The sequence below is a fragment of the Mirounga angustirostris genome, unplaced genomic scaffold (assembly GCF_029215605.1).
Source record: "Mirounga angustirostris isolate CCGP_5_RB_7025 unplaced genomic scaffold, mMirAng1.0.hap1 SCAF_4, whole genome shotgun sequence".
NCBI classification, from domain to species: domain Eukaryota; kingdom Metazoa; phylum Chordata; class Mammalia; order Carnivora; family Phocidae; genus Mirounga; species Mirounga angustirostris.
Genome location: NW_026991712.1, coordinates 166241325 through 166250526, shown reverse-complemented (window position 1 = coordinate 166250526; position 9202 = coordinate 166241325).

Genomic DNA, 9202 nt, shown 5'->3' with positions numbered 1-9202 from the left:
TGCCCCAGAAAAGAAAGTATTTCTTCCAAACTGATGGAAGGAAAAAAAAGAACAAGACAAAACAATAGACCTCTCCTAATTGATAGAAGAAGTGAACAAACTATTAATAATGATACATAAGATTTGAATACATGTGTACTTCCTCGTGGATGGTGAAAATGCTGTCTCCAGCTGTATCTGGGGACTGGGTGGGAAGGTGATATGGTGTGGGAAGATTTAGTTCCCAGCAGAAACCTGGTCCTGGGAATATTGGTATCAGAATGTAGCAGACACTGCTGATTCTCCCACCCTCACCTCTCAGTCTGATCACCTCAGTCTGCTCCAGCGAACTTCTTTCTGACCCTCATTACCTGAAGGCTTTTCCAAAAGCTGCAAAAGACCTCTCTGTCCTGAGAGTGACTGACAGGGGAGGTATATAAATACCCCAGCTCCCTCACCCTCTGGTGAGATCACCCTATGACATTCTCCAGAGTCCTCCCACGGACTTTAGCTCCCGTTGCCCAGAGTAGTAGCTGGTGATAACATACCCTTCATTGACAGCCTTCCCTTTCCTGGGTCATTTCCCCACCCACCCTGCTGGGGTTTCCTGCACTTCCTGAAAAACTGTGTACACTTAAATCCATGTCTCAGGGTCTGCTTCTGGAGGAAGCAGGTCCTGCGTTAGAGAGAGGCTACTGGACCCAAGTGGCTATTGGACACAAGAGCCGTCCCTTAGTGGATGCTGTTCCCAAGGAAGCCACGGACCTGGACCCATGGGAGGATCCTCTCCGTTTGACAGGGAAAGGCAAGACTTAGGGTTGGGCTGGACAGCCTGGAGGCCTCAGCTGGTGAGAAAACCTGGAGCGCCCAGGGTGCTTCTCTTGGGGCAGAGAGGACAACAGGCAAATCTTGCTTCTCAAGAGCACAAGGCTTTAGGCAGTCCTGGGCCTGCTCGCTGACAGGGGTGGCCCAGATCGAAGGCTTTCTGGACAGTACCCAGGGAAGACTGGGTGTCTTTGTTGGCAAGTACATACACCTTCTTAAGGGGAAATGGATCCAGGACTTTGGGAGCTCTGTTTCTGTTTCAGAAGAGCTAGATGAGGGACCTTCCAGGCTCCTTGCCCACAAACCCCTTCCATCCTGTGGCTGCGAGAAAGGGAATTTAAGGAACCCTATTTCAGTAGTCAGGACACAGCACGACCGAGAGGGAAGAGGGTGGGCTGTAGAAGGAGCAGAGCTCCATTCTAATCCCAGTTTTGTCCCTTGCTGGATGATGTAGATAGATGGCTTAACATCTCTGAACTGCAGTTTGCTCACCTATGAGACAGGGATTATAACTGTATTACCTTATAGGATTCTTGTGAGGATTAGCCTAAATAATGCTTATAATGTGCATGGCAAGTATCTCCGATACATAAAAAGTAATCAATAAATTGTACATAATTATTATATTTGCCACAAGCTTGTTTATTTTTTTTTAAGATTTTATTTATTTGACAGAGAGAGAGCACAAGCAGGGGGAGCAGGAGAGGGAGAAGCAGGCTCCCCACCGAGCAAGGAGCCCAACACAGGACTCGATCCCAGGACCCTGGGATCATGACCTGAGCTGAAGGCAGATGTTTAACTGACTGAGCCACCCAGGTGTCCCGCCACAAGTTTGTTTATAATAACAAAAGAGAATGGAAACAACCAAATGTGTATCGGAGGGATATTGGTTAAATAAAGATGTTACATCCAAATATACAGTGGGATTCTGTACAGCCATTAAAAATTATGATGCAGATCTATACGTGTTAGTGTGGAAAACTATTCATGTATAGCTGCTTCCCAACTTTACGATAATGGGAAAGAGATATGCATTCAGCAGAAAGTATATCTCACAATTTTAAATTTTGATCTTTTCCTGGGCTAGCTGATATGCAGTACCGTACTTTCTTGTGAGGCCGGGCAGCCACAGATCCCTGTCAGCCACCACAATCAGGAGGGTAAACGATCAGTACCTTTACAACCATTCTGCTTTTTCACTTTCAGCACACTGTTCAGTAAATGACATTTGGGTCAGATGATTTTGCCAGATTGTTGGCTAAGTATGTGTTCTGAGCACGTGTAAGGTGTAAGACTAAGCTAAGCTATGATGTTCTGTAGGTTAGGTGTATTCAATGTGTTTTCAAATTAACAGTATTTTCAACTTACAACGGGATTTGAGGGATGTAACCCCATCTTTTTTTAAAAAAAAAGATTTTATTTGTATGTAATCTCTACACCCAACGTGGGGCTCAAACCCACAACCCTGAGATCAAGAGTCACATGCTCCACCGACTGAGCCAGCCAGGCACCCTGGGGATGTAACCCCATCTTAAGTCAAGAAAGATCTGTATTTATTATTTAGTAGAGCAAAAAAGCAGGTTACATCTCAGTATATATACACTGACCTGATTTTATGCTTAAACCCAACTTTGGACGACTATATATACACGTATGTGGAATTCTATGTATAAGTGCTTAGAAAGATGGTTGGAATGAGATATACCAAACCTTTAACACTGGTTATCACTGCAGGGTGAGTACATGAGTAGAGTTTTTTTTTCTTTCTGTTTATCTGTATTTTATTTTATTATTTATTTTTATTTTTTATTTTTTTAGAGAATGAGCAAGGTGGAAGGGGCAGAAGGAGAAGGAGAGGGAGAGAATCCAAAGCAGGCTTCACACCCCACACAGAGCCCAACACGGGGCTTGATCCCACAACCCTGAGATCATGACCTGAGCCGAAATCAGGAGTCAGACGCTTAACCGACTGAGCCACCCAGGCGCCCCTGCTTATCTGTATTTTAATCTTTTAAATAATGACTATGTGTGATATATGAAACAAAAATAATAACAAAGGAAAAGATAAAAATGTGTGGTCCAGAACAAGAGCTCCAAGTGAGGTGGACTCGACATAAAGCAGAGCAAAAAAGGAATGAGGTTTTTGGGTTTTCCAAATGAAAGGGAAGCTTGATAAAGCTTTTTTTTTTTATTGTGATAAAATATACATAACATAAAATTTACCATTTTAGCCATTTTAAAATGTACAGTTCCGTGACATTAAGCATCTTCGCATTGTTGTACAATCAACACGGCCACCCGTGTCCAGAACTCTGTCATTTTCTCAAACTGAAACTGTCCCCACTAAATACTAACTCCCCTTTCCCCCCTCCCTTCAGCGCCTGCAGCCCCCAGTCTACTTTTTGTCTCCATGAATTTGACTGCTCTGGGTGCTCATATAAGTAGACATGTACATTCTTTGTCCTTTCGTGTCTGGCTTATTTCACGTAGCATAATGGGTCACAATTCCCTGCTTTTTAAAGGCTGGATAATATTCCACTGTATGTCTGTGCACTTTGTTTATCCATCTATCTGTTGGTGGACATAGGGGTTGTTTCCACATTTTGACGACTGTGAATACTGCTGTTATGGACAGCCGTGTTTTACAAGATTTTATTTTATTTATTTATTGTGGGGGGAGGCAGAGAGAGAGGGAGAGAGAATCTTAGGCAGGCTCCACGCCCAGTGCAGAGCCAACACGGGGCTCGATCCCACGACCCCCCACGGCCCTGAGATCATGACCTGAGCCGAGATCAAGAGTCGGACGCTTAACCAACTGAGCCACCCAGGCGCCCCTGTCTTACCAGATTTTAAATAAAAGTCACCATCCATCAGTCTCTGTCTGGCTTCTCTCCAATCGCTGATTAGGTTGAGATTCGGCTAACATTTAACAAGCAGCCGCTGAGCTCCCAGAATTAAGTGCTTGAAATCCATTGCATTATATAAATCCTTAAAACAGCCCTGTGAGGGCGCCTGGGTGGCTCAGTTGGTTAAGCAACTGCCTTCGGCTCAGGTCATGATCCTGGAGTCCCGGGGTCGAGTCCCGCATCGGGCTCCCTGCTCAGCGAGGAGCCTGCTTCTCCCTCTGGCCCTCCCCACTCTCATGTACTCTCTCTCATTCTCGCTCTCTCAAATAAATAAATCTTGAAAAAAAAAAAAAAACAGCCCTGTGAGTGAAGTAAGTCACAGTTATTCCCATTTTATAGAAAAGGATAGTCAGGCTCAGAGAGGTCAAAGTAGCATGTCCAAGGCTACCATATCAGGATGGGCTAGGTTATGCTATAAGTAACAAATGCCCCAAAATCTCAGAGACAGTTTTTCTTCTTTGACAAATATTTATTTCTCACTCATGCTAGGTCAGCTTGTCCGTCCTCCAAATGACCTTCACGCCAGGGCTAACAGAACAGCCCCTCTCAGGGCCATTGCTGGATTCATAACAGAACGAAAAGAGAAAGATGGCAGCCCACAAGCTAACCCTTAGCGTGACTCAGCTTAGAAGTGGCATGGCCATTTACACCCGCATTTCACTCCCCGAATCTACTAATAATATATAATAATTATATATATATATGTATTGTACATATATATAATTGCATATACACTATTTTTATATATTTAGTGCATGCATACATATAATGATCTTGCCTGCCTATATTATATATATATACATAATATATATGATATATATGTTATATTTTAAGCAGACTATATAATACTACATATTATGTATCTATAATATATGTGTGTATATAAAATGTAGGCAGAAAGATCAGACAAGGTCAAGAAGGTTGTTTTTCTGGTGATTTAATTATGGATATTTTGATTTTATGGATATGTAGATATTTAGAAAAAGAGATTTTCTCATCTGTATTGACAGGGCCATGTCCTCGCAGAGCTCCCGCAGTGGGAAAGAAAGACAAGGAACGAGTGGTTTCCATAAAGTGTCATGGACTCCCAAGAACCTGAGAGTGGTTAAGAGTTTTCCCAAAACTGCCCAGTGACTAAATGGTTAAGAGCACTTAAACAGAGTTTTAAGAGCAATAGCTTTAGCTTTGAATTCAAAATCCCAGTTCCATCAACTTGGCCACGTGACCCCCCCCCACCCGCCAGCCTCCAGGCACATTACTAACCCCCCTCTCAGCCTCGGTTTTGCGCTCTGTAAAATGGGTTGGTGTAAGACTCACTGAGATAATGCTTGGAAAATCCTGAGCCTGGTGCCTGGCCCACAGAGAGTCGCTGACATTTAAGCAGACACTTGACCCAGGGCTTCCCAACCCAAGTTTGTGGCCCTTCCCCGGCCCTCGCACTGCCTCTAGCTGGGGACAAGGCCTACTTCCTCAGCCACAGTGGTGCTCCCTGCAGTGCGGTAGGGACCTCAGGTCTCTTCAAAGGTAATGACTGACAGGAAACCGTTGTCTCCAGAGAGAGAGGGAGCTGGGACGTACGCAGGTGTGAGGAGACTACATAACCTTCTGAACTGTTTGAGAAGGCCATTTACTTGTTCAGAAATTCCTTTCAGGTTTAAAAATATGGGAATGAAATTATTTTAATGATTTGAATTCATGAACTCTTCAGTTACTCCTTCAGTGGAAAGCTCTATTCCCTTTGCACAGCAGGGTTTTCCTCAAAGTTTAGTCTGAGGACCACTCGTGTTAGAATTCTGTGCTCCCCCTCACCTCTGGCTCCAACGAACCAGAATTTCTGGGGCGGTGGAGGAGGAGGGAGCCTGCTTAGCCTCACTTTTAATTAGCTCCCCTGGCAATTCTTAAAGACACCAAAGTTTAAGAACCACTATTTTATGAGTCCTTCAGCGTATCAAGTGCTTAGAAATGCTACCTTCCCTTCACTCTGCCTTCACTGAGATTATATTACAGTTCAGAGGGCCAAGAGACTCCACCTGCAATTCTGTTGTTACTTACTGTGCAAACTAAAATTATTCTCCATGTCATCCCATTGTCCTACCAAAACCAGTGGTCAAATGCTGCCTCAACTGGTTGAATAAGTGTAACGGAATTTTATGTAAATATGAAAAAAGAATAAGCAGGCTCTTTCCACTGTACTGTGGACTAAACCCTGAGATACGTAAAGAAGAAAAATCAAAGTGTACCAGAGTGTGTTTAGGCTGCTAGCACTTGTGTAAAAAGTGCTATGCACACACACAAAATATATACACATACGTGCTTGTATATGCAAATCTTCGTATGTGCAGATCTCTGGAAGAACATACAAGGGACTGGGGTGGAGAATTGTGGTAGCCTCTGGGGACAGGAACTCAGTGGCTAGGGACATGGGTAAGAGAAGGGCTTTTTTTTTTTAAAGATTTTATTTATTGGGGCGCCTGGGTGGCTCAGTCATTAAGCGTCTGCCTTTGGCTCAGGTCATGATCCCAGGGTCCTGGGATCGAGACCCGCATCGGGCTCTCTGCTCCATGGGAAGCCTGCTTCTCCCTCTCCCACTCCCCCTGCTTGTGTTCCTTCTCTCGCTGTGTCTCTCTCTGTCAAATAAATAAAATCTTTTTTAAAAAATTACTTATTCATTTATTTGACAGGGAAAGAGAGGGAGAAAGCACAAGCAGCGAGATACAAAGATATAAAGACTTGTCCAGGAATGTTCACAGCAGCTTTATTTGTAATAATCCCAAATGGGACACAACCTGAATGCCCATCAATACATAGATAAATCAATCATGGCACATCCATCCAACAGAATACTACTTAGCAGTAAAAAAGAATGAACTATTGATACTTGCCACAACATGGATGAATCTAAAAATAATTACACTGAGGGAAAAAAAGCCAGACAGAAAAGAATGCACACTGCATAATTTCATTTATATAAATCTCTAGAAAATGCAGGCTAATCTACAGTGACAGAAAGCAGACGAGTGGTTGCTCAGGGATAGGAGCACAGAGGACTGGGAGGGAGGGATTACAAAGAGGAAACTTTTGGGGGTAAATGGGGATTGTGGTGAGGGTTTCACGGAGGCACACATATTCAAAACTTACAAAATTACACACTTTAAATATGTGCCGTTCACCGTATATCAAATATTCCTCAACAAAGCTGTTTTTTTAAAAAAGAATCTCAGGGTATCATGTGTAACTCCAGAAACAGGTTATTCTTTTTGGTTTGAAGGAAATGTTCTCTATCTTGATTGTGGCGGTAGTTACATGACTGTATATTTGGTTTTTTGTCTTGTTCTGTTTTGAATTTTATTTTTAGGTCATCTCCATATCCAACATGGGGATTGAACATATAACCCCAAGATCAAGAGTCGCGTGCTCTACTGAGCCGACCAGGAACCCCTGTTAAAGCTCATTGACTTGCATACTTAAAAATCAGGGTTTTGTTTCATATAAGTTTTACCCCCATGAAATTGATTTTTAACCAACAGGACATACACGTGAGCACACACACACACACACACACACACGAGAGGGACACAACAGGTCAGCAGCTAGACCTCAGGAACATCTGGTGGCCACCTACCACTGCTGCAAAGATGCTCATTCTCCATCTTTGTCTCTTGTCTCTGGTTCTCCATAGGCCCACATTATTCCTCTCTCTCTTTCTCTAATCTTCTCACCCAGCGATTCCTTTCCAGTTCTCTGGCCTAAAAGGTAGAACCTTCAGCTGCCAATACTTCCTGAGCTTTATATGTTAAGGTCCAGGCATCCAAAAAAAGAAGGAACTTCTCTCTGAGTCAAGCTACAAAATTCATGGGGAAGGATTCAAGCTTGTGTGTGGGCTTTAATTCATTTATTCGAAAAATATGCAGCAGCTCTTGCAGGCATCGGGCCCAGTCCTAGGGTCCTGTGGAGAATGACGCTAATTGAAGTCTTTGCTTCCGTGTGGCTCATCGTCCAGGGAGGAGACAAGCAAACGACACTCCCACTGCAAATCGTGATAAGCACTTCGAAGAACAAAAATGAGAGCAACGGCATAGATTGTGATGGGGCACACGTAACTGCAGATAAGCTGGCCAAGGAAGGTCTCTAAGGAGGTGACATTTGAATAGACATGAAGGATAAGAAGTCAACTCTCCAAAGATCTGGCTGAAGAGAGGTTAGGTCCCGGTAGAAGGCAGAGCAGGTGTAAAGCCTGGAGACAAGGTGTGTGAGTCACTGTGGCTGGAGCTTAGTTAGGAGAATGGAAAGGGATGAGGGCAGGTCTCGGAGGGCCTTGCAGGGCCGGGAGAGGAATTCACAACTCATTCCCAGTGTCTTGGAAAGCCTCTGGAGCAGCTAAAGCAGAGGACTGGCTTGATGTGATTTTTCGGCTGCTATGAGAAGAACAGGTTGTCATGGGGCAGGGGAGGAAGCAGGGAACCAGTGGTCTCCCGTGCTGGAGGTGCAGCCCACAGGAGTGGTGACAGCTTGGGTGTTGGGGCAGAGGGAGGGAGAGCGAGAGGGGAGAAAGATGGTGTGTAGGCAAGGACAGGAATAAAGTGCCTAAATGTGGCCAGGGCGGAGTCCTGCTTACTGACAAGGCCCTTCCCACAGTGATCACGTGGCCGAAGATGGCGACGCGGTGAAGGAGCAGTCAAAGGAATATGTGCCTATTTTAAATTCCCTCTCTGAGTCCCAGTAAGGAGGTCTGGAAAAGGAGATGGTTGGAATAGCTTCAGTGGTTCTCAGTGGGGGCGGAAACACCCACTACAGAATACTGACATTTAGAGGAGGGGGCTGGGGGTTCTACACATCCAGAAATATGTAGGACCATCCCACACAGTGACGAATGGTCCCATGTCCCACTTTCAAATGCCCCACTGCACATTTATGAAGATGAAAAACCTGTAAAGTTATCTGAGCCTGGAATCTAACTCCATTTTACATACAAGTGTGGTTTTTGAAAAATATTTCCCAGGAATGCAACTCAAGTGAAAATCAAAAGATTTCATCTGTTTAACGATTTGCCTACGGGGCGCCTGGCTGGCTCAGTCTGTAGGGCTTGCGACTCCTGATTTCAGGGGTCATGAGTTCGAGACCCATGTTGGGTGTAGAGATTACTTTAAAGGGCACCTGGGTGGCTCAGTCGGTTGGGCGTCTGCCTTCGGCTCAGGTCATGATCCCAGGGCCCTGGGATCGAGTCCCGCATCGGGCTCCCTGCTCCTTGGGAGCCTGCTTCTCCCTCTGCCCCTCTCTCACTCTCTGTCTCTCATGAATAAATAAATAAAATCTTAAAAAAAAAAAACGGGGCCCCTGGGTGGCACAGTCAGTTAAGCACCCGACTCTTGGTTTCAGCCTAGGTTGTGATCTCGGGATCCTGAGATCGAGCCCCGCATTGGGCTCCATGCTCAGCACGGAGTCTGCTCAAGATTCTCTCTCCCTCTCCCTCTGCCCCTCCCGCTCATGCTCTC